Source organism: Vespula pensylvanica, chromosome 1, assembly GCF_014466175.1.
Source record: "Vespula pensylvanica isolate Volc-1 chromosome 1, ASM1446617v1, whole genome shotgun sequence".
In the NCBI taxonomy this organism is placed as follows: domain Eukaryota; kingdom Metazoa; phylum Arthropoda; class Insecta; order Hymenoptera; family Vespidae; genus Vespula; species Vespula pensylvanica.
This window is the reverse complement of record NC_057685.1, coordinates 4,319,454-4,326,953: the sequence shown is the minus strand read 5'-3', so window position 1 is coordinate 4,326,953 and position 7,500 is coordinate 4,319,454. Positions and strand designations below refer to the sequence as shown.

Below are 7,500 nucleotides of genomic sequence, written 5' to 3'. Positions count from 1 at the left end.
ACATACATATATATATATATATATATATATATATATATAATATAACAAGAAATATAATTAGACTGACATGTGTTCTATCAAATTGTCCGGCTCTCTACGATGTTGTGCATCTTGGGTCGGTAATATAGCTCTTGATTCGCGCCACCGATTTCCTTTTATTTTTTTAATTTATTTCATTTTGTCTTTTGTTTATATTTATTTTTTCTTTCTTTTAGCGATCGATCCTGTCCATTCGTATGTGCACGTCAATATAAATATGTATTTGTGTGTGTATGTGTATGTGTCTGTCCAAAATATATCCTCTGTTATATTATCGTACATATATATTACTTATATATATTGCACAGACGCGCGCGCAAGCACACACATACACATACATACACGCATCACACATGAAATCGTTCGAAAATTTGAAACTTTTCGAGCAAACCTTTTTTTCCTTTTCTTTTTTTTCTTCCTTTCTTTCTTTTTCTTTTTATCAGATACGATCTTTAAAAGACTAGTTTTATCTTCGTTCGGACGCGATAGCATTCCTAGTAATAGTAATAGTAATAGTAATAATAATAGTAATAGTAGTAGTAGTAATCGTAGTAGTAGTAATAGTAATAGTAGTAGTAGTAATAATAGTTTTTAGTGCAGCCCATGTAGGAGTCGGTGAATATGCTTGAATGTTTTCCACCACACACTTTCTAATCGCGTTTCTTCGCGACATTCTTATATATTTAAGAATTTTTAATGTCATTAAGAAATATAAATTATATCTTTCTATCTCTTTCTCCCATTTCTCTCTCTCTCTCTCTCTCTTTCTTTCTTTCTTTTTGTCTTTTTTTCTCTCGATAATACATCACTTGGATAGTTACACGCGTTCGTCGCAAAACACATTGTAGATCGCTGATCGACGAGACCAAAAAAAAAAAAATAGAAGGGATAGGGTTTGGCAGCGAAGGAGAGGAAAGAATTAATCGACGAGATCAATCGCGAGATCTTTCTCGAGGAAGATCAACGAGCACGTTCCGAACGTGAAAGATCGATAGAAAAATTCTAATCTCAAAACAATGTCTGGAAAAATATCTATAAGCAAGATAATAAAATTACCGTTTGTTATCTAACTTCGAACGGATCGATGAAAAATCAACTGATTTCAAACACTTTTTTCCTTGTTCTTGCTTTTTTTTTTCTTTCTTTCTTTTTTAAGAACGTCAAACAAAAAAATTTATATTTTTAATTAATATCCGTTCGAATTTCGCGGCAAACATATTCACCGAATAAAATTCGATATAGCTAAGGAGTGATCGAGAACAAAAAGCAAGAAGAAAAAGAAAGAGAAAGTCAAAAGAACTGAAGAGTAATAAGAACAATTGCAACAATAGTAACGACAACAAGACAATGAAATAAATATAAAAAAAACAAAAATGATTCGTTCTGTAATACTTAATTATTATCATTACAGTTTTTTAAATTATACCTCTACGATGAAATCCATGGATAGATAATTTTTCTTTTTTTTTTTTTTGTTCTCTTTTTTTCCTCTATTTCTTCTCCACATTTCTTTTATCTTCTTTGGTCGATCATATTCCGTCGATTATCCACCCCGACATTTCCTCTTCCTTGTAGAAAAATAATATAAAAAACGCTCGGTCTTGCGATCATCCAGCTATAATCTATAAATTCGTTTTTTTTGTTTTGTTTTACCTTTTTTTTTTTTTTTTTATTAATCGATTCAATAAACGTTTTCTTCTTACATCTTGCTTGGATCGACGATCTCTCTCTCTCTCTCTCTCTCTCTCTCTCTCTCTCTTTCTCTCTCTCACACTCACTCACTCTCATTATTTTCTTTTTATTTTCTTCATCTCATTTCACGTCTCTCTTTTTCCTCCATCTTCTTTTCTTATCAAGATGCGTAGAAAAAGTAGATTAGGAAATGATTGACGCATATATATATATATATATATATATATATATATATATATACACAATGGCGAAAGAAAGATTTCATTGAACTTACTTACTCACGAACGAATAAAACAAACCCGAAAAGAAAAAAAAATACACAAAAAGGAAAAGAAAGGCAGTTTTCGAAAAAATCATGTAATTTCATTCACGACTCGTGTATGTGTATACATATAACATATGTAAGTATGCGTGTCTTATTTTGCGAAATCAACGTTATATTTCTTTTTTCATTTCCAACATAAATTCAATCAAAACGAAAACGAACGAATAAAACAAAAAAATGTTCCCTTATCGATATCGTCGATGGGAGAGGGAAAAGTAAATGAAAGAATAAAATTAAAAAAAAAAGAAAACAAATAAATCAGAAAAAAACATAAGTGCGTCGAATACCGGGCTTTCGTTTGTTTAAATAAATAAAGGGATCAAAGAAAACGAAAAAAAAAAAAGGGAACAAAAAATAGCAATTTTGCTTCGAACTCTTTCGATCGTTTTTTCTCTCGAAATAATTTTCGTAAAATCAATTAACAAATACGTATATACATGTAATTAGATTTACATAGATAGATACATACATACATATACGAATATGTATATATGTAAATGACAAGCGTTCAGAACGTCCATCTTCTTCTTCGATCGTCGATCATTTATTTTTCCCTCTATTTTTTTTCTTTTATTTGTCTTATATTTTATCTTTTTTTTTTTTTTGGTTCGAAATTTTCTCGTCGATGCAGCGTTCCAAACGCGTGTCGGAATCATCTTCTTACATTTTCTTTCTTTTTTTTTTTTTGTATCGTCTCCTTGTTCTTCTTCTTCTTCTTCTTCTTCTTCTTCTCTCGTGTGATGTATGTTTATTGTTCATAGAAACACTAAAAATCACACACACACAAACATACACGCACACACGCGCGCATATCGATCGATTACCTAAAAAAATATACGATCGAACGTCGCGAGTACGATACGACAATATTATTTCCACCGATAATCGGATAATATTTCTTTCTTTCCTTTCTTTATCACCTTTCTAACTCTATCTCTTTCTCTCTTCCTTCATCCTATTTATATTATCATCATAATGTGTTTCCTGAACGTATCTTCCCTTTTCCACCATCTTTTTTTTTTCCTTTCGTTTATTAGGTACAATTATTTCTGAATGTCGTCTATATATGGGTGTTTACGTGTATGTGTGTACGTATGCTTCTTTAGTTTTTTCTTTTTTTCTTTCTTTTTTAATTTAATTTAATTTAATTTAATTGTATTTTATTTTATTTCATTTTATTTTATTTATTCTTTTTTTGTTAATTATTCTTAACTCTTTTTGTTTAATCGCTACGACGACGCTTAGGTACGTTTAAAATACACTACACGTTCTTACGACTGTCTCTTTTCGAATAGTAATCGAATTTCGATCTTATTACAAATTGTCTTAATTTTTTGTATATCACTCAGGTCTCTCTTGATTTATTTATTTAATTATTTAATGTTTTTTTTTAAATTCTAGAAACAGTTTATGCGTGTATCTCTAACGATCGACAAGAAGGCGAACGCTTTTAATACTTTTCTCTTTATTTATTTATTTATTTATTTTTTTTTTTTTTTTAATTAAATTTTTCCATTTCTTTTTCCTTTGTTCATTATTTCTCGTTCGTTTATGTTCGATCGGAAAGATCGAATATTATTGATTGTGCGAGAAATAAATAAAACAAAAGAAAATGGTGGAAGAGAAACGTGATAATGATCGATATTATAAGAAGAGGATTCAATCTTGTCGAGGGAATCGTTTGTAAAAAATTGATTCGATTTTTTTCGTTCGTCTTCCCTCGATTTTACTTTACTTTATTTTTTTCTGTTTTTATTAATTTTTCTAACTTTTTTTTTTTTATTTCCTTTTTCATTCATTTTTTCGTTATTTATTATATATGTACATTCGATTCTCGCAAAAAGACAGTCGTAATCTTCACCTACGTCTTGAAAGTACAATCATCGTAAGCGAAGCTTCTGGATGGATTCCACTTTAGTTTTTATTTGTTTTATTTTCTCTTACGGAACAATGTAGACGCTTTTTAAAATCATCGATGATAATCCTTCAGAAAAGATCTACAAAAAGAGAGAGATAGAACAGAGAGAAAGAGAAATAGAGATAGAGAGCGAATAAAAAACAAAAAATAAGGATGATTTTTCATATTTCTCGTATTTCTCTCTTTCTACATATATATACATACATATATACATATATATATATATATATATATATATATATATTTCTCTCTCTCTCTTTCTTTTTGTTTTTTCTTCTCCATTGAAATTTCGAGTTATTAGTTGCGTCTTCATTGATCCGAAAAGAATTCACAGACGGAAACATTAAATTACCACCATCGCGTGTCGTCATTCATCGCAATCGTTACCACATATAGAGATTTTTCATTTTTTTTTTTTTTAATTATTTTTTATTTATTGATTTATTTATTTATTTATATATATATTTTTTTTTTTCAAAAAAAGAACACACTCTCTCCCTCTCATACACACACACGCGCGCATATGCATATGCACACGCACACACGCATACAAGATATCGACATTTGCATTATGAAAAGGATTTTTTTTTGTTCGTACGGATTTAAAAGAAAATCGATACGTGTTTCGAAAAGATTTGGGGAGAGGAAAAATATTATCCTAACTTATCAAACTCGTTATCACACGTAGGAATGAAAAATCGATATAGATGTTATTAAGAAAATATCTGATCGTAATCAGAAAAAGAGAGAGAGAGAGAGAGACAGAGAGAGACAGACAGACAGAGAGAGAGAGAGAGAGAGAGAAAAAGTGAGAGAGAGAGAGTTCTTTTTTTTTCTTGAGATCTTCGAGATTGATAAACGTATACACATATGTATGCATTTATGTAGGCGTGTCTCGAGAAGTGAAAATAATTGATTACAGTGCAGATATTCCGCGTGGTGTGCGCCGTGCGTTTTAAATTCCTGGAAGACAAGTTATAATTAGGATCCCGTGAACTCGTGCTTCTTGTGTCGTAAAAAACTATCTCGTTCTTCTCGATTCTCCAACGGAATCGACAAAAGAAAAAAGTAATAAAAAAGATGGCCTGCACGTATATGTGTGTATATATGTATATATGTCTGTCTGTCTGTCTGTGTGTGTGTGTGTGTGTGTGTGTATATAAGTACGTATAAATCATTTACAAAAGAAATACATAAATAAATAAAGGATAAAAAAAGAAAGAAAAAGAAAAAAAATTAAGCAAGGATGATATTCCTTATGCATTTTTTCTCTCATATTTTTCTTCTTCCTCTTCTTCTTCTTTTTCTTCTTCTTCTTCTTCTTCTTCTTCCATTTCCTCGATTTTTAATTTCGCAGAACAACGCCATCATGGTTTCAACGTTGCTCAACTTACAAACGTACAAATCGTTTAAACTAATTTGTAAGACATCATATATATATATATATATATATATATATATATATATATACATACACAAATATATATATATATATAGATCGTTATTATACTGAATACGTTTACATATTTACTTAATCAATATTTCATTGCACCTGAGTTGTGTAACCAAGAGCGTTTTACATGTTTCCGAAGAGCGATAAAAGCATCATTCAATCACAAGTATATGTATATATATATGTATATATACACACGTAGAATACGTATAATAATAGAAAAAGAGAAATTGTCTCTTAAACAGTCCGATAAAAAAATAATGTGAACCTTTCGATTTAATAAATGAAATCGATAACGATACAAATCCCAAAAGAGTTTAGGGATCGAGAGTGGGAGAGGAAGTGTTAGTTAATAATTGATTCAATTTTTTTTTTTTTAGAATAACGAAAGCCAGCAGTGTCAATTTGTTTCTTTGCATTTCTTTCCTTCTTTCTCCTTACTTGCTTTCTTTCTTTCTTTCTTTTTTTTTTGGTTTTTTTTTGTTTTGTGTGGTGTGTATATATATATGGTCCTGCCATAATTTTTAATTTCTTTTTTTCCTCTTCCTTCTCCTTCTCCTCCTCTTCTTCTTCTTATTTCCTTATTTTCTTTTTCCCTCTTGTTTTACTTCTTCATATTTTCTCTTTTTTCGATTTTTTTCTTCCTTTTCTTTTTTTCTTTTTTCTTATAAACGCACGCCATTTTACACGACGGAATAGTCCTTTCATTAAAGCTAAAAGCTTCAACGTAATAGAATGAACCGCGGAAGAAATTTGCGTAGAAGCAGTGTATAATAAATAGCATTCATTTCTTTCTTTCTTTTTTTTTCATTTTTTTTTTTTTCGTTACGAATTCAGAAAAATTTTCTTCCTTATCGTTTTTCACTTGAACGAGAAGACTGAGGTAGCGTTTCTATTTTCCTTCTTTTTTTTTTATAATGATCAAGTGCGTATCAAAATTATGGGCAACAAAAATATACATACGCATATATGGCCGATCATGTTGTGCTAATTCGAATATGACACGTACTAATTGTAAACGTACTCAGTAATATTTACTTTTTTCTTATTCTTTTTTTGTTTTGTTTAAAATCGTATATTATTTCTTTCTTTCTCTTTCCGTCTCTCTCTCTCTCTCTCTCTCGCTCTCTCTCTCTCTCTATTTCTTTTTTCTCTCTTTCTCCCTCCCTCTCTCTCTCTCTCTCGCTCTCTTCTTTTTCTTTTATTCCTTGTCATTTCGTAGTAATAGATATCGCCAGCTGCAGCTGCAACGAACATCTCCCATAGGTATTATTTCTTTGTTTTATTTATTTACTTCTTTTTTTCTTCTATATGTGTGATAATCCTGCGTCTGATGTATGTAATTGTATAGATGTATACGTAATCTATGTATACATATATGTATGTATATGTGAGTGTGTGGATGTTTTTTTTTCTTTTTTCAGGTATGGACGTAGAATATGTCGGTGAGTGCATGCATGGTGTTCGTAAAATGGTGTCACCTTAATGCTAAATTACTTAGAAATTAACCTCACATTCATATAGTATATCTGTAAAACCGCGATTAAAATATCTCCAGTTATAATATATATTATATCTTATATATATATATATGTATATATATATATACATACTCTGTAATAATCGCAATAGTTTCAATTTTCCTGTTCAGTAACTCTGTTTCACTGTATCATTATCATAATCATCATCATTATCATCGTCATCATCATCATCATCATCATTATCATCATCATTATCATCATCAACATCATCATTATCATCATTATCATCATCAGTACCAGCAGCTGTCGCCAAACCGATGGATTTTTCTCTTTTTCCTTCGTTTATCATTTTTTCTCTTCCTTTTTCGTTCTGTCCTTTCTATTCTTATCTTAGTTTCCATTTTAATTCGTAACTTAGATTTTAGTTACGCTAATAGTTACGTCTTAGCCTTTTTTAAATAAGTAAGAGTATAATTAACATAGTAGCATTACGCGCGAATCGTTTATGTACTCTGATATAGTAGATTACTCTTCGATTTTCTTTCTTTTTTTCTTTCATTCATTCATTCTCTCTCTCTCTCTCTCTCTCTCT

At 30.0% G+C, this 7,500-nt stretch overlaps 1 long non-coding RNA gene across 1 annotated transcript in view; it reads right to left on the bottom strand.

Moving 5' to 3' along the window:
• Positions 1-6,605: 6,605 nt before the first annotated feature.
• Positions 6,606-7,500, bottom strand: part of LOC122633900 — a 23,791-nt gene continuing 22,896 nt past the window's right edge. Inside the window, exon 2 of the long non-coding RNA XR_006328220.1 lies at positions 6,606-7,498. This is a non-coding gene — a long non-coding RNA (uncharacterized LOC122633900). The remainder of the gene's footprint in view (positions 7,499-7,500) is intronic.